This window comes from Anomalospiza imberbis, chromosome 12, assembly GCF_031753505.1.
Source record: "Anomalospiza imberbis isolate Cuckoo-Finch-1a 21T00152 chromosome 12, ASM3175350v1, whole genome shotgun sequence".
Taxonomy (NCBI): domain Eukaryota; kingdom Metazoa; phylum Chordata; class Aves; order Passeriformes; family Viduidae; genus Anomalospiza; species Anomalospiza imberbis.
The window spans coordinates 18,307,516-18,326,576 of NC_089692.1; positions in this window are offsets into that span (position 1 = coordinate 18,307,516).

The window sequence follows — 19,061 nt, forward strand, 5'->3', positions numbered from 1 at the left end:
ACCAGAATTAAGGGTCGGAGATTTAACCAGATTATAGTGGAGATAAAAAGAACTCAATGGGATTTAAGTGTGCGAATGACAACACAGTGACAGGACAGGGTTATCACAGCACCTGGAGCCTTGGAGCACACTCAGGATTGTTCTGAAACGTCCCCAAATCTTGCATGTCTGCGTTGACAGGGGATTTCAGTGTCAGCACATTTTTCAGGGAGGGCTTGGAATGGCAGAGGATGTTTCAAGGTCGGGGCTGGGGAGCCGTGCGTGGGAAAGCCTGACGTGATACGTCTGGCCACGGCCACTGCAGTCACACTGACCTCCCCAGGAGCCAAATCCAGCTTGTAATTAGGCAGGGAAAAGTAAAAGGAAACTGGCATCTGTTCTGCAGCTCAGAAGCAGCCTGGTCTGCAATCAAATGTGAGTATATGTAGGAACACTCCTTCTGTAAAACCCACTCATCGGCGAGCATCAATAAATGGTTGGAAAAAATCCAACCTCAGAATAAATGGTTGGAAAAAAATGGAATTATATGGGGTGACTACAAAGAGTGGGGATAGCTGTCCATGTTTTATTGCTCACATCCTGGAGAAGCAATAGACTCAGCTGAAAGGACTGAGCTGAAGACCACTTTTGGCATATTTGTTAAAGACAGGGGCACAAACACACATTATTGCATTACTTTCCAGCAGCTGATGCCTTTAATGTAGCTCAAGATGGGTTTTTTAATGTGCAGTGACACTTTGGTGTGTCCTAGATGTGTCTCATTTCCAGAGTGTGTTTGTCACTGGCCACTTCTACACCCTGTCACAAACTCTACTGACCCTTCAAACCACTCTCGGACTCTGTCTGCTCTTATGCCTGGGACCATCATGGAATCACAAAATGGTTTGGGTTGGAAGAGACTTTTATAGGTCACTGAGTCCAACCTTCTGCCATGAGCAGGAACGTCTTGCATTACATGAGGTTGCTCAAATCCCCATCCAATTCTGGAATTTTCTAGGGATGGAGCATCCATCCCTTCTCAGAGCAACCTACACTAGTGTTTCACCACCCTCATTGTAAAAACTTCATCATCACCCTCAGGGATGCTCCATCATTTGGCATCTGCTGGGGCTGCCAGAATCACCCCTGAAAGTGAGCAAAATGTGCTTTAATCTGCAAATCCATCTGAGCTCCCTGCAGTACCCTCCAATATTTCCAGTGCCCAGGATGAGAAACACAGCAAGGAAATGGGGTAGAGAGGGAATATTTTGCCATGGAGCTACACTGGAGACCTTTCCATGATTCAGTGGAGATCAGGGCTCCACCACTTCCAGCGAGTCTGAGGGGAGGAAAGGGTGAAGGGAGCTGCCTTGCTGATAGGTAAAAGGTAAAAGTTCACAAGTCCACACGCACAGATGCCGAATATTTCATGAACTTGGAGGGATACGGTTTCAGATCACGCTGCTGGAATGCAGCCCTGGCTGCAAAGACTCAGAGCAGAAGGGATGAGGGGGTGACAGAGCCAGGGTTGCACTCGAGTTGTTTGCACCCTCAGGAGATGGTGGAAAAGAAGAGAAAAAGGAGATTACTGGAGTGGGGTGGTGATATCCTGGTGGATTCTCCCAATGTAGGGGAAGGGGTGTGCAGGGAAACATTGCTGGCTGTCTTTGCAACAGCTTACGCTCAAGTTCTGGTGGTTTTATTGATCCCTCAGGGAGCAGACTTGAGCCTTTCCTGTCTGAATCTACCTGGAATCCATGCCCAAATACCTGGTCTTTGTAGGTTGCTCAACCAGCTGAATCTAGTTAAAAATCAATGGCCATTTCTTCCCTCTGAATGAATAATTGTAATTCATGTGGTCATAAATGATTTTTTTTTCCCCCTAAGAAAGCTCCCCTTGATATCCAGCCACTGGTTGTCAAACAGAGGCTCGTTTCCTTTCCTGTTAATAAGTCCCGTCTCTTTTTTTCCTGAACCAGGCTTTTTGGGGCATTACATCACCATGCATGAAGTTGTGTCAAGGCTGGATGGAGATAATTCACATCCTGTCAGGTCCGACATAAGAGAGTGGGCGACCTTCCAGCAGGGTAAAATATGAAAGGGAAAGCAAAATGGATTTATTCTAGTGTAAATGAGGGCTAGGGAATACCTGACAGATGGATTTGGGAGGTGATTGAGGAAGAAGGTTACGTGTTTAATTCTGTTCACTTTTTGCTCCCATTCACCTCTACTGATTATGCCTTAAAAGCTTTGTGTCATGGCCAATTGTCATCTAAATACCTACAGTGAGTTACAACTCACATTATTGCTCTTTGGACAGTGAATGCATTTGGGTACTGTTTTGCCACTTCATTGCAAAATGGGAAGACAAGGTAAAAAACCTGACCTAAAAAATGATCAGAGCCAAAAGTTGTGACCCAAACGACAAAATGAGAATGTTCAGTCATAATTGTAAAATCAAGGAATGTTTGGGGTGGGAAGAGACCTTAAAGCTCATCCAGTGCCACCCCTGCCATGGCAGGGACACCTTCCACCATCCCAGGGTGCTCCAAGCCCTGTCCAGCCTGGCCTTGGACACTCCCAGGGATCCCAGGGATCCCAGCTGCTCTGGGCACCCTGTGCCAGGGCCTCCCCATCCCCAAAGGGAGGAATTCCTTCCCAAGATCCCATCTAAATCTATCTTTGATCAATTTGAAGTCATTTCCCCGTTTCCTATCACTCCAGGCCCTTGTCAAAAGTTCCTTTCCTTCCCTTTTCCAGAAGAATTATCCAGCATTTCCTTAGATTTTTGCAGCCACTGTGTCACCCTTACTATGTGGAGACTTTTACAATTTTTAATTTGAGCCTTTCTTACTGCAGTGCAATCCCACTTTTTTCTTGTCTCCACCACTTCATTCTCCATGAATGCAGTTTTTAGGTTTTCAGACCTAACACATTGCTAGTATGGAAAAACTAAAGCCTAATTATAGTCCCATTTTAATTAATGAACACCTACTATGAATTTAACTAGATTCAGGATGAAGCCAAAACCTGAAACCTGCTCTTACTCCACAGTTACCAGGAACAGGCAACCAGAAACAGGAATGTCAGATTCTGTTGCCCATGTTTGTCCCTCAGGGCTCTGCTCTGCAATTAAAATAAGGAAGAACTGAAAAGTCACACTTTATAAAAGTGACCATAACTTTGCATCAGGCCAGTTTGAATTACAAGCTGTGATGACTTGGAATAAACCCCTTTGCTGGAGATATGTCACTGATATTTAAGGAGTGGGATCTCTGCTCTGATCTGCCTTGAGATCTCCTCTGTAACAGTGTAAAATCAGTGAAAACTTCGGCATTTGGGAAGATTTACTCTGGCTTTATGGTAAGTAAAGGAGAAGCATCATTGCATATGAATCTCAACTCAAAATAAATTTACTAAGTGCTTTAATACTTCACATTTGGCCTCAAATTACTACTGTGTGACAAGATTTGAGGGCATGTGAAACAGGAGCAGCTTTAAAATGAAAAATCTTGCAAGATATTTCTATTTCGTGTAACTACAAACTCTTCAGAGTCCTCCACATCCTTCTGGGTTCTGATTTTTAATGAAGCCATCATAAACCCACAGCAAATTTAGCTCAAGGAATTCCAATAAAGCCTTTAGGAAAAAAAAAACCTTCCAACATACTATATCTGAAATGACAAGTGTGTTATTACAATCAAATGCAGACTGACTAATGTTTATTTGGGGTTAGGGAAAAATGGATTTTAATTCATGACAGCTGATTTTTATACATTTTTTTTTTAAGAATAAGAACTATTTACCTGTCTGAACCAAATTATGTTGTTTGAATTTGAACATTTAAGGATGAAAATGCGACTGAGAAAGGTTATCCACCCATTTCAACATAAAAAGCAGTTAAACAAAGAGCCATGTATTTAAAAGTGAAAACAAGACTCTGTCATTATTGCTTGTGGAGAAATGTGCAAAATTAAGTAAAGGCAGCGGAAACGTGGTTTTTGCATGTGCAGCAAATAGGGATATTTCATTGTGGAACTTTTCACTACCTCATTTCAGGCACTTTATTGCTCCTCCAATTTCATTTTCTGTGTAATTTGACAAAATTACAAGTTCCTTCCCGCCCAAGGATGGCTTTGCTTTCAAACTGTAAATGTGTAATTTCAAGCTCCAGCTTCATAATGCACCTTTAAAACAAATTGAAGCCAGATTGCCACAGCCAAGGAGTCGTGTTGGGAATGAATAAAGGTTTCTTGCAGAAGGGTTTGTGTCTGTTCTTGTACCAAAAAACAAGTGGGCTCCACATCTGATGGCTTTGCTGTTGACCACCACAGGCTCTCACTCTGTCATTCATTAATGTGTCCATAAAAAAGCCTTTTTATTGTGATTAAGCTTTCACACCTACATCCTGACACAGAAAGCATAATTTTTTTTCACAAATGGTACAAAAAAATCCACCTTCCTTATTCTGTCTGTTCAGTGATGCTCAGCTGAGCCACTGGAAAATATTCCTAGAAGTACTATTGGCAGAAAATGCTGCTTTTCTCACTAAAATAAATGTACTGGAAACACTAATGAGTGGGGGGAAAGCCTTTCCAAGAAACACCCATGTTGTAGGATGCAGGACCATCATCTCCTTGCAGTGGTGATGATCAGTATCTGTTCCCAAACCTGCTCTCAGAGGTGAGTCCCAGTCTTGTGCTCCAAACTGGGATTTGGGGAACCACGAGTAATCTGTGACCACAATTAATGTTGCAGATGTTGTTTCCATCATTAATATTGTTCCTATAATTTAAATAAAATGGCAGGATATTCTGGCATGGAAGGGACCCACACAGATCATCAAATCCAAGTCCTGGCCCTGCACAGCCTCATCTCCAAGAGCCACACCCTGTGCCCAAGAGCATTGTCCAAACACTTCTCTCCCCCTGAAAAAAAAAAAAAGAGAAAAAACTGGTTTCAATCAGGTAAAATGCAGTCCTTGCTGGTTTTCTCTGCTTGGGAATGTGCTCAGGTCTGCTCTGAGTGGCTGGGCTGAATCCCTGACCTCTGGATGCACACAGGGTGGTCTGACAGCCACCACAGTGCTCAGGGACCTTCTCCTGACACTTTCTTCCCTATTTCAGCACCTCTCTTTTGGGTCTCAAAGGATGTGATAGAGTGGGAAGCAGGGCCTGGGAGTTCATGGAAGGATTTTCCCCTGGTCCCCAGATGCTTTTTTCAATTAAATAATCTGTAGGCTCTGAAACTGCTGGTGGATTTACATACCATTAAATATCCCTGGGTGTGGGTAATTGAAAAATGTGAGGAGTGAAGCATAAATCTGTTAAAAATCCCTCTACAGAACCTGCTTTGGAGATTATTACTTAAGTCAAGGATATTAAAAACTATGCTGAGGTTATTGGCTAATCCACCAGCATCCTGCCAGTGGGATTTCCTAGAATTCTCCAACAGATAAAAAATAAGGTGATCCCAACAATTACAGGAGACAGAGAAAAGAAAGATTTGATTTAATTTAGCAGAAGACCAGCGCAGCATCGATATCCTGGGGGAATTATTTGGTTTTAGACATTTGTAAAAAATTAGAATTTGTGGTAATGGGACTTATTTATACCTTTCTTCCCTTCCCCAAAATAACTGTAAAAGCTTCAAACCTGGATTTTATGCCCTCAGAAGTGGATCTGCAACAGGTTCATAGGTCAGTCTGCAAGATTTGAGGTGATGTTTTGAACTTTGAACAAGTTACAAATACTTCCTTGAACAGCAAATGCAATAAATATCTCAGCAGAAGAAATTTCTTTGACTTCTTTCCCTGGATGAAATCCAGGGAAGAAAGTGGGGCCAGAGCCGTTACATGATGAGGAGGAATTTTAAAAGTCAGCTTTAGGAACCTCAGCAGAAACCTCATTTCAAGCTTCGTGTGAGTTTTTGATGAACATTTAAGGTGTCTTGAACCATTTTACTCATCCCTGTTAAATTGGGGTTGCATCTGTTAAGTCCGTCAGCCAGGAGCTGCCGTAAATGTGAAAAGCAGAAAAGCCTCTGCTGAAGGTTTGAAACCAGTCCTTATTTATCATTTTGGATGGAATTGAGAGCTTGTTTTTCTTCTGTCTGGAAATGTCACCTACAAGATCTTCTAAATCCTCCATCCTTCACAATTTGGGTTTGCTTTTGATTGGAAATTTGTCTCCAAACTGAGCGGGGTGGGCTGGGATCCCCAACTTCCATGACAGACAGTCCTTTTAGAGCAAATAGATTTTTATGCTACATTTATGAACAGTGAATGATGAAAGGAGAGTGACACATTTTCCTTGATGTACTTTGTCACCCAGAGCTGTTCGAGCTCGGGGCAGTCAAATTAGTTTAGGCCTGCAAAAAGTGAGTGATGTGCCCTTTTCTCTGAGGTAAAGAGATATTTGTGGTGGCATGAAGCAAGCTGGGAACATTTCTTGTAAGATTGCCCAAAGGAAATAGCACTGTGAACAACTGGCTTTTTGTAGGGAAGACTATATTAAAAGGAAAAAAAAAAAAAAAAAGACCAACAACATAGTTTAAAACTATATTTATAAAAAAAAAAGGGGGGAAAAAAAGGATGACATATTTCAAGTCTTGCTGAAACGCCTGAAAAGTTTCCCTGTGACACCAAATGATCTAAGTCATGTCTCCAAAGAGTAGCTCATCATTTCTCAGACAACAGCAGGAATTTGTGGCTGACCTCCTGAGGGAAATGGTCAACTTTCTCCATCTTTCCTCTCCATGCCAATGTTTGCCTTTAATTTATGTTGGTCAGTTGAAAATGGAAAGTTCAGCACCAAAGCTGAACTAAAGGGGGGGGAAAAACACAGCCTGAGAAAGGACTTGTTTTGTGGGCTATGTTTTCCCCAGCACTCTGGTTTTACCCAGGCTGTTTCCGTGCGTTTTCCAGCCCGTTTCTCACCCCTGTGCTGCACAATCCCAGCGCCCTCCCCAGATGGAGAAATGAAAGGCTGCAGTAATTGAGGTCAGTTCTCGTTCCTGCTGACTGTTTGCAAAGGGTTTTTTACAAGCTGTCAGGCCACCTCCATCTGGTAAAGAAGCTCCACATCTCTCCCAACCAGGGAAGTGTGTTTGCTTTCAAAATATCGCGGAGGAAACACGTTGCTTCGGGAAAGATACAGGGAATTTTCAATGAAAGCCAGGAGCCAGGACTCCATGATGGGCATTGGTATCTCAGCCTCTTGCAGATGTGGAGATTCAATAGATTTAGTAGTAACTGTCCTGTAGATTTGTAGAATTTTGTTTAAACACTATCCCAAAGTAGCTTAAGCCATGTGAGTGCCTCAATTAAGGTGAAGAAAATTAGGTGCACCAAGAGGACAGCACCCAAAAATGGCACAGGAAAAATTCATGCTCCAGGTCATGAGAAGAAGAGGGGTAAAAAAAGCGCTAAATTTTGGGTTTTTTGACCCTGCTTTGGTGGGATGAGTGCAGGGTGAACCTGGCTGTGCATTTTCCTGCACCAAAGGAAGATCTGAGGGACAGCAGGGAGCTCCAGAGCTGCTTCCATGGTGCCTCAGAAAAGCACTGAGGTGTTACTACTGCAGGAAGACACAGCTGCTTCTACCTTCACCAGGCTGATATTTAACACCAGAGCAGATGGACATTGGTTTTGGATGTGCTGAACGTGCCCAGCCTCACAGACACCTACAAGAAACCCTTCTGCTCTGACCTCTTTAAAAGTTCCCTTAAAAAGTAACAACCCAGGTCTCCAAAAAAAAAAAAAAAGCAATGAGGAGCTGATTAAGCTGCAATCTGCATGGCAAAGGTGATTAATATTTTGTGATGAGTGGAAGATTTTGTGTCACTGGAAGGAGCATCACAGTGATGGTGTTTGCCAGACAACATGAGGCACAGATTTTGTCAAAGACAGTTTAGAAGGAAAATTTGAGATTTGTGACCTATCACAGTTTGGAACAGATCTCCATCCTGCAGATATTTATTACTTTTGCAATTCCTTTTCTATCTATAATTTGCTTTTTGTTTATTTCTTTGTTTTTCTGGTAAGGAGCTTTTATCAACCCGTGTAAGGTTTTTATCATTTCCAAAAGCCTGTTTTTGCAAAACACAGCTTCCAAAACTGGCAAAATGCAGAAATTTTGATTTTTTTCTTCCAGAAAAAAGGTATTTACAGCCATGGCAAATATAAATGCCATTTAATTTGAGTTTAAACTAATATTTATGCCAAGATAATCCCTTGAATGCTATTTTACCCACTTGGGAGAGACCATACTCTCATGAAAAGATGAATTTCAGCAGGTCACACACTTTATGGTCCTAATGAACAATCCCAAATTGTGTAAACCTGAATAGCAAAGGGGTTGGGTTGTCTGTTTGTCATCTGGTGGTTTGTTTTTTCCCCTTCACCCCAGGCACATCGTGCTGTCTCATGCTTTTCCACACCCAGGACGTTGGAAAGAAGTCATTCAATAGTTCAGCTCCTGCCAGAATCTCTCAGGCACGAGCTCCTTTCCAGGGCTTCCGCCCAAGATTGCCACTACCTGACACCTCACTGGACTTCCTCCCTCATCTGGAAACTTCTGCACTTCCCTGCAGTGCACATGTGGATGAGGCACAGCTGCTGGAGCATCACTCCCAGCAAGGGAAATTCAGAGATGTTGGGAAGATCTCAGAGCACCAGCCAAATGCCTAACCCTACAAGCACCATCAGCCCGACCATGGTGGCCTCCTTCATGGCTCAAAGATTTCAGCTTTTTCCCATATAATCAACCTTTGGCACAAGCTCCAAATATATCAAAATGAATTCACCTTTAACCCCTCAGGTTTCCCGGGTTTTTACAAGGAAAAAGTCTCCAGCTGATGAGGGGAAGAAGAAGATGGTCCCATTTCCCAGCAGGACCAGTGAAAGGTTGATCCACACCCTGCACTGGCTCCTCCATCCCTCTCAAACTCAAAGCTCAGCTGAAGCACAGCAGACTCTGAGTTCTGCAGACCAAAGGGCTCTGTTAATGATGAAGAGAACTCTCCGAATTTTGGGCCAGATCTGGAATGACGTATTTTATACACAGATTGCTGGGAATGACCAACTTTTCCCAGCTGGGAGTGGGCAGAGGGTGCTCCTGTAGCCCAGGGCGTCTGTGCATTGTCTGTGACAGCCCTGGCAGTAGCAAGTTGGGCGCTGTATATGAAATATGGTATTTTCACACATCCAGGGAATGCCACAATAAAACAAGGAACTGGTGCAGTTTACGACTGGGCCTCATGCTGAGTCCAATTAAACCTACTGTTTCCAATCAGGTTTAATGTGAGGATAAAGTGAATGCTCCCTGAGATTTGGAGGAGGATAATTTGTCAGTAATAATAAGTGTAGACAAACAGGATGTTCCACAGTGCAGGGGCCTGATTAAAACCAAATGTGTTTCCAGGGATCCTCTCGAAACTCCTGGCAGCCAACAGAGCCAGCCTTGCTTGCAACTTACAGCAGTTCTTTTGCAAAAGCTTGCAGCCTTTGCAATTCTTCCTAAACCCCATGGAAAAAAATCTGAGCCAGGCTATTGGGTCACCCAAGAGCCATCTCTGTGCGTTGCTGTTGGTTTTTGAGGGTTTTTTTCAGAGCGTGTTTCAGCTTTATAACCTGTCAATGCAAGGACATCCTAACAGGAAAGGGAAAATATCTTGGATTTTCAGCCTGGCCCTATCCTACTTCCTGACAAGAGCCTGTCTAGTTGGTCTTAACATTGGCAAAAATGCATTTCCTGATCAAAATGGGGTTTCCTACAAGAGGTGAATTCTTTCTTGATGAACTTTACCACAGAAACAAAATTTGCTGTCATCAGACCAAGGTCCAAAAAATCACTTCATCTTGGTCGAGTTTATTGAAAAGAAACAAGGAAAATTTTAAACTATCCCAGACTTCAGGTTTTAAATTAGACTTGAGATCCCTCTAATAATCTTTTTTCTTATTTCCTAGAAAAGGATTTTCTCACTTTTTGGCCAGATGGGAGCCTGGGTACCTCAGCGCTCGTTAGTCAAGTTACAGTCCCTGGGAAATCAGCGGTTACCTGGTGCTGGAGAGCTGCTTTTGTTTATGAGAGACAACCAGCCCGAGGTCAATGTGCAGAGCACTTAACATACTAACAAACCACTAATTAACCCAACACAGAAGCAGGAGCCCGTGCCCAAAATGTGTCTCTAATTCTCCATCTCTCCGCGCTTCCAGCAGCACAATGGATCGTGTGTGGAGCAGGGAGACCTGCCACGGGAAGGGGGTGCCACTGCTGCAAGTTCCAGAAATCTGGATTAGGATGGGGAAAATCTCTGAAAGAAATGCAAACCTGGATGTTGTGTACTCTAATTTTCCCTGTATATAATCACCTCCTCAAGCACCTTCTTTGGGGCTGTAACTCTCTATTTCAAATTTACATTTGCCATAAGGATGGTTCAAATTTACTGGAAAATTTCCATCTGGATCCTCTCTCTCCGCCTGCTCTGGTGGCACTTGCTTTATTCAGCAACAGGTTATGGGAATCACTGCAATCCTCAAGAATGGGGATTCTGTAGGTCTCAATGCTTTTTTGGTGCCTTATTTCCAATAACATCCTCAGAAACCTCCATTACTTCCTTGCATCTCATTCCTTAATGATTTCTTGTTAGGAAGGTTTGATGAGCACCTTCCAGTGTCCTCAGGGCCAAATATATATTCTTATATTTTAAAATATACTTTATATATATAAACACAGTTAATAAACCCCATTCTAAACTATAAACAGGGTGACAACCCCAATACTGGAATCCCAAAGACCGTTGTGGGTGAATTCCCATCAAAAATGGAGCACACTTAGAAAAAGGTGGAAGTTTTAAAGTCCCAAAATAAAGCTCTGATGTGGTTTTGGGGCATGTCCCCAGTGAAGTGGCCTCGCTGGAGAAAGGCTGCACAGGCACTGAGGGGTTTATTTCAATCTCAAATGGATGGAAAGCTCTCTCCTTCCTTTCAGCCCGGAAAAAAAATGCAGGTGAATTTACAGGGTTGAAGAGGCCTGCAAGAAATGAAACTTGGGAAGAAGATGTTTTGGGGTACCTGGAGATTTGCATGTCTCTGGCATAAAAAAATAGAATTTCCACAAAACTGGGAATTGAGATGGGAAAATGGCACCAATAAAGAAAAGAAAATGCATCCTGGATGAGATCATGGATAGAAAAAGGCCCCAAAACAGGGATGCCAGCCTGACACAGTCATACCTGACTTTTTCCTGACAGAAAAAGATTTCCTTCCAAACAGCAGCAGCTTCTCCAGAAAGCCCTCGATGTCTCTGAGCAGAGCTGCACCAGACAAATAAACCATTTGATTTAATTTAGAGCCACAGCTTGTTCCCAGGGAAGGGTAATTGGATCCACGGCAGAGAGATGGAAAGGGGGCCTGGGATGAAACAAAGGAGGCAGCTCTGCTGCTTGGGATACTTCTGTTCTCCAGTGGAAATTTCTTATGGAACAGAAGGGAACAGAACCCCTTCTCCAAACAGCAGGGTAGTTTCTGTGACCTAATTTCCTGCCACTGTTCCTTCTCCTCTGATAATGGGGAAGAACGCTGGTTTTCTCCTCCTACAACTAAACAAACAAAGCATGGAATGAGTGGGAATGTTTAATGCCAAAAGCCTGCAGAAGGAGAGCTGCTCTGGCCTGGAGACCTTTGCAAACAGAAGGTGAAAGCAGGGTTATAACATGATTGTTTCGGCTGCTGCTGTCCTGCAGCTTCCAAGCCTGGTGCATCCAGCTGCTCTGAGAACTTCCCTCGAGTGGTGAGGAGCTGGGAAAGAGGAGAAGCTGCCTCTGAAAGGGAATGCAGCTGAGAAGGGTCTGGAGCATCAGGAGAGGCTGAGGGAGCTGGAAAGGGGCTCAGCCTGGAGAAAAGGAGGCTCAGGGGGGCCCTCCTGGCTCTGCACAACTCCTGAAAGGAGGGGACAGCCAGGGGTGTCGGGCTGTGCTCACAGGGACAGGAGGAGAGGGAACGGCCTCAGGCTGGGCCAGGGCAGGCTCAGGGTGGATATAAGGAAAATTTATTCACAGAAAGGGTTATTGAGCATTGGAACAGACTGCCCAGGGCAGTGGTGGAGGGATCTAAAGGTTGTAAAGGCATCACAGGTCGGGACATGGGTCAGTGGTGGCCATGGCAGTGCTGGAGGAATGGTTGGACTCAATGACCTGAGAGGTCTTTTCCAACCCAAATGCCTCTGCGATTCCATGCTTTGCCTCCTCCCTTCCTGACTCCGAAGTCGAAGAGCTTTGGAGGAGGAGAGGTGAGGTTTCAGCTCCTGGCCATTGTTCCCTGCTGGCTCTTGGTGGGACACCTCCCATGGGTGTCCAGCAAAAGTGATCTTTGGTGCCTGGTGTGGGCTGGGAGGTGCAGTTGAGGCCCTGTGGTGCCAGGGGGTTGTGGCAGCCCCGTGGGTGGTACCATGGACAGTGTGCCCATCACATGGTGCTCTTTGATGAGTGAAAAGCTGACATTAAAAGACAAAAAAAAAAAAAAAAAAAAAGGACGAGAAAATTAAAGAATATCCCATCCCAACACATGGCCACAGGCTGATCTTGCTGATCTTGGGACTTGCAGAGGGCCTGGAAAATCATATCAGTGTCTGAATCTGATTTGAATCTTCTTGGGTCTTCCTGACCCAGAGTAATTCAACAGTGACCTTTTCTTGAGCTGTCACCACTTTGGAACAGCTGTGGAGCAGAGCTACATGGATAAATCCACAAGATAAGGCATTTACAGCTTTTTTTCTTTTTTTTTTTCTGTTTTGGGATCAGTAGAGAAGTAATAACACTTGTTTGTGGTGTTGTTTGATGGGATTTTTTAACATTTGAATGTAAGCTATTGCTATTTTCCTCTTTCCTTCTCCCCACTGCACATCATTAAACACTCTGCTCTGGACTGCTCTTCCCCACACTTCTCAGATGTGTCATTTACTCTTTTGGAAAGAGAGGAAAATTCATGGCTATTCAGGATAAAAAAACATTTGTTTGAAATTCTAAGGCATAATATAAACATTTCCCTCAATGCTGGATTTCCTTTTTCTAAGCAAGTGCTGTCACTATCATTGCTTTAAATCTGGGCAGAGTTCTTGTAACTTTATATACTTGTTTTGTAACTGTGACTGGCTTAAAATTCAGAGTGAGGATGGTGGGAAGCAAATTGGAGATGTTTTTTCCTCTTTTTTTAATTGATTGTTTAAATTTCATACCTCTGAATAATGGAGTTGGTCCTGTTCACAAGACTATTTTCTCATGTTATATTCCTCCCCCAAAACGAGTGCTCAGCCTGGGAATTATTTTAGGAAGATTACTTTTAATAAGATCCATACAGTTATAAAACATAATCAAAATATATTAACTCTTCTTTAGTCCTTTGCTTTAGGCTGGAATTCTCTCTGCCCTTTCATGCCTGGAAAATTAAAAATATGTTATAAAATATTCAGCTTTCTCCCCACGAGGGAAAAAGGTGTTTGCTCAGGAAGGCTTCTGTTTTATGTCGTGTTTTTTAAATTTCTTTTAAATAAACGTGGGGAGGTGTCGGGGAGCTGTTCAGCAATGTGCTTGGCGGAGATGGGAGTTGCATTTAAAGCTCTTTTTCCGACTTTTTTCCGGAGGAAAATGCTCTGGGAGTCCACTAGAGGGTCCAGCTCGGAGCAGGCTGCAGCCTCTGGGTGAGGCAGGTGGAGCAGAGCCCCCTGCCCCCGGTGCATGCTGCTCCAAGCCCTCCCCAGGTCAGAAAACACCTGCGAGTGGGGAAAAGGAGGAGATCAGTCGGGAAATTTATCCTAATGATCGTCAGAAAAGGGTCAATTGTTCCTTAGTTCAGTTAATTCGGAGATGGGCGTTTATGGGAAGCAGAATCACTGCTCGTTCTCTTTGCTCATTTCTTCTCCCTTTTCATTCCTTGGGAAGCTCTCTGGACTGTTAAAATTCAGCTTTGTTTAGTTTTGAGCATTTTTCTTACAATTCAAGGGGTAAAAATATGTATATTTATATATAAATATATTTTATATATGTATATGTATTTTTATACATGTATATATATTTGTGTGTATTTATATATTTTTAATATATATTTTTATATATGTATATATATATATGTGTATATGTAAATATATATATATATATGTGTATGAAAAAAATCATCTGGAGCCTTTGGAATTCCAGCTGGCTTGAGCTGCACTCAGCAAGTCAGCCTGAAATACAGAGAGTGGCAGCAAAATTGATGTCTTACCTCTTTTTTTTTTTTTTTTTTTTTTTTTTTTTTTTTTTTTTTTTTTTTTTTTTTCTTGGAAAGCACAGAATTGCCTGAAATGGACCTTTCTGTGGGAGGCTGGGGGCTAACACGATCTAACACAGCAAGGGGTCCTCAGGGCCGCTGTGGATCCCAAATTGGAGCGGCAATAAACCAATTATTGGCCCATTTAGCACTTTGCCAAGACCAAACGCAGGAGAGGACCAGAAAGGGAGTGGTTTTTATGGGAGCACAGAGGGGAGCTGTCGGAGGCCCTCGGGAATGCCATTTTGGGCAAGAAAACCCTATTGTAGCTCAATTTTGCTGATCAGTCTCCCAGTTTACAACCCTGGGAGTGTTAAACATGGGGAGAAAACAGATGGGACCCCACGAGGGGCAAATGTGGGCACGGGGAGGGGGAGCAGCCCCACACGGTGCCCACCTCCTTTGGTGCCTCAGTTCCCAGAGCGCTCAGGGAACACCTTGGAAGGTTTGACCTAAAAAATGTCACGGTGCCCCCAAATCTCAGTGCCACGTGCGGTAGGAGGATGGCCGGGTGCTGCAATTCTGCCTGGCACGGCTCTGCCAGGAGATCTGCCAGGAATCTCTGAGGAGAATCCTGCCCCTAAATGAGTGAGATTGCAGCAGATTGTTTGCGTTGCTGCAAACACCCGACAGCAACTGGCCACAGCCAACTGCAACGGAATATTGTTGTTTTGTCGAGAGATTTCATCTCTCTCTTGCTTAACTCCGTGGCAATATTTCCCCCCTGTTTTCTGGGGCTCTGGATTTTGGTTCCATCCTGAGGACAGGGAGATGATATCCACAGCTTTATCCTCGGAGCTGACAGCTACTGAGAAAAACCTACTTGTAATGTGGCTCCACTGCACTGGGATTAAGTTTAGGGGTGTAAGATTCCTGCTCCTGCCTGAGCCCTGAATGCTGTGTGTGCTGAGCCATGGGAAGTTATGACTTGGCTTTCACAGGAATAATTCACTCTGCCACTGCCCTGCATTCTGCTGCCAGCAGCATTGTCCTGTTTTATGGACAGGTCCTTCTATAAATGCACAGCTTCAGTGGAGAGAACAGGCTCGGATGGCAGCAGTCCCCGTTTGAAAATGCAGCTTGGAAGACTGATTATTTTCCTTCCTCCTGCACCAAAGCATACCAAAGCTCCCATTTTTCTCCAGCCCCCCCAACTCCAAAGGCCAGGCCCCAGACGGGGCTGGGAGCTTTGCTTATGTTAAATAAAACAAAACACAGAGAGCTGTTCAGAAAGGATCAATAACAAGTGATCCTTTACCAGGCTGCTCAGCCTTCCCTTTCAAAGCAGTGCTAAAATTTCCATCGACTTCAGCAAGAACCAGAGATTTACCTGCAAGTCAGCATGGCTTTGGTCTAAACACAGCAGGCTGGGATGTAAATAAAGCTGTGGTTTAATCCTGCACTCTGCTCCTGAAGTTGCACCTTGAATAATCCTCCTTTTTTTTGTTTCTTCCCTAGTTGCCTCACTTTCCTCACCTATAAAAATGGAAACAAATGTTGCTGGTTTTCATATTAGACTTCAAAACTAGAAAATAATTCGATAAAATAGCAGAATATATTTCTATTTACCTCCTGGATTTGTTTCTTTTCTGCTGTCATTACTTTTGTTAAAATCTGCTATTTTTGGTCTCTACTCCCCTGCAGTCCACTCGAGCATCCTTAGGTTGAAAAAACTCAACTAAGGAGAAAAATGAGGATCCAGGATGAGGGTTTAAATCTTGTCAATCCTACTTAATCCATGCAATTATCCAGCCTCACACCGTGGATTAGACAAGCAGTGCCAGTTCTGAGGGGCTCTCCCAGCTCCTTCCTTGCTGTGACCATCTCCAGGGCCTGATCCCGGTGACGCTCGGCTCCAAGGGGGACTTGCTGCTGACTTTAACTTGAATTTAGCTGGACCACACAGCCCTGACTCAGCTTGTTCCAGCCTCAGTGACAGTTGGCAGGATTGGCTCCTATTTTCCATATTGGTTTTAAATGTACATAAACTTGCTTTTATGAACAGCCTGTGTATGTGATCAAAAGATAAACTTCATTAAGAAGAAATGACAGAAAAGACACCCAGGTGTATTAAAAATGTGTGTTAAGACCTCAATCACTCCACCCAGATTATCTTTTATTTGTTTTGTAGGCAAACAGCAAGATTTTAAGGATTTTAATCCACAGAATTACAACCCACCAAACAAAAACAAGGAAAGGGTTTCTCCTGGCTGCTCCAAAAGGGACTAAATAAATATTTCCCTCTGGGAGCTGACACCCCAGCCTCTCCACATGCTAAGGAGGTGAGTGTGGGTTTAATGGCTGTGTAGATAAGCCCTTATCTAAAGGATACAACTTCACTTTACAGCCTGCACACTTATTTACCAACTGCTAATGCCACCGCCTTGGTGGCACTCGTGCCTCGGTGCCAACAGCCTCGCTTATCTGGGCCAGGTAGCCCGATTTTACAGTCATGTCCCAAACGGCCCCGAACAGGAGTTTTTGGTTTAAAAAAAAACCTATTTACAGGGACCTGCTAGGAAAAAAAAAAAAAAAAAAAAAAAAAAAAAAGAAAAAAAAAAGGTGTTTTGCTCACGCCAAAGGCTGCTTTAAGCGAACAAAGTTTGCCCCGGGCGTTAAAAGCACCGTGCGGCTCCAGCTGAACTTCAGCCGCCTTTGGGAGTTTGTTTGGATTTCTGGGTCAAAGCGATCACGAAGGTGATTTTTTTTTTTTAATTATTATGATTATTTTTATTCTTTTACAGAGAAGAAAAGGAGGGGAAAGCCTCTGCAGCCGTGTCCGTGCTGCTGCCGGAGGAGGGATGCTGCTGCACAGGGTGGGCAGCGGCGCCGGGACCTCCTCCCAGGTGATGTTTAAGGCACAGAAAAATCTCCTCATGCCGGCGCACAATGGCCACATTGTAAACGCGTCCCTTCGCATCATGTAGGACGTTGGGATCGTTAGTTTTGGCTGGAAATAAAATATATATTACACGCAAAGCGCTCTGCTAGCGGGCAGCAAACGCGCGCTGCCGCTGTAATGTTTCTCATTATATTTCCCCTTTGTTCCCAAAAAAATGACTGAGTTCTTGCATAATGCAGGGACCAAGGAAGAGGGAAAATACAGCACGAGGATGGAAACGAAGGCAGCCTGTCAGTTTTAAGCGCAAATGAATGCTCGGGTTCTTTTATAAAGAAATCCCGCTACAGGAGTTATCGTCTGAAAAAAATCCAATTTTGACAAGTAAATAGTTTGTTTCCTCCCCGTTTCAAACAGCCTTGAAAAATCTCCAGCACCAAGTCAGAGGATTTATTTAGGCTTTCTCGATTCTTGAGTTTTCCCCCGAATTTTGCGTGCGTGCGTTTTATTAGGTTAATAAAACTCGATTTCCAAGCTTTTGGACGCCTCGGGGGTACAATGAGCTCGGATGTCAAATGCATCAAGCAGCTAATGAAGGGATTTCAGAGGTCTCCAAAGTGTCCATAGCAGCAATTTGTAGTCTTTCATAAAGGTGAAGCCATTCTGGCTCCAGCGTGTTTTGTCTGACACTTTTCCGGGCGCTCTAACTGCGATTTGCTGGTTTATTCCGATTTTATGCCGTTTTCAAACGCCCCGGTGTCGCTGTCACAGGGATTGTGGGCAAAGCGAGTCAAACCAGCATCCGCAGGCGAGATCATGCCAGTGGTACTGGGCAAGGGCAAACGGGGGGAAAATCCCAAACCTATTGTGCTTTACAGGGATTTACCAAAAGGGATCCAGAGGCGAAAACGATGCAGGGCAAAATCCTTATCCAAGGAAATACTTTACTGTGTAAAGGTCTTGTTGGGAGTGGGGCGGGGAAAGCGGATTTTTTTTTATTTATTCTTATTTTCTTTTCATTTTTTAATGAAAAAACCTCTTCTCTTCTCTTCTCTTCTCTTCTCTTCTCTTCTCTTCTCTTCTCTTCTCTTCTCTTCTCTTCTCTTCTCTTCTCTTCTCTTCTCTTCTCTTCTCTTCTCTTCTCTTCTCTTCTCTTCTCTTCTCTTCTCTCCTCTCCTCTCCTCTCTTCTCTTCTCTTCTCTTCTCTTCTCTTCTCTTCTCTCCTCTCCTCTCCTCTCCTCTCCTCTCCTCTCCTCTCCTCTCCTCTCCTCTCCTCTCCTCTCCTCTCCTCTCCTCTCCTCTCCTCTCCCCATTATTTTCCTTGCCTTTTCTTTACAAAATATATTTCCTTTATTTTTTGTTGTTTATTTACCTCTTTTCCCTTTCTTCCGCACCCCTCCTTTTTTTTTTTTTTTTTTTTTTTTTTTTTTGATTCTTTGTTGTTCTTGGGGCTTTTTTCCCCACGACTGTTCGTATTTCATCTCCTTTTCTCCAGGTCCATACCCTCTCTGGGGCTGAGCTGGGATCGCAGGCGGGTGACACTGAGGGATGGAGGGCGGAGCGGTGGCTCCGCGGGCTCCTCTGGGCTCTCCCCGGGCCACTCAGTTCTTCCTCCACTCTTTTATCCCTGATTTGCTCCTCATTCCCCCTCCCCAGCCTGGTGCTATTTTGGCAAGAGAACAAAACCAAACATCTTCCCCCTCCCAATCCCAATCCCGGCCCATCCCGGGGCTCCTCTTCCCCCGGGATTGCTGCGTTTGTGGAATTCCTGGGCAAATGACCTTGCCGTTGCCAGTTTTCCTCCTCCTTTTCGATTTCCAGAGTTTCCCTAAAAGCCGAGCCGCGCTCCCGCTCGCAGGTAGCGCCGGCTCTCCCTGACCCGGGGTGCGGGAGGTGGGAAAGGCGCTCCTGCCAAGGGGCCGCTGGCTGCTGGGGAAC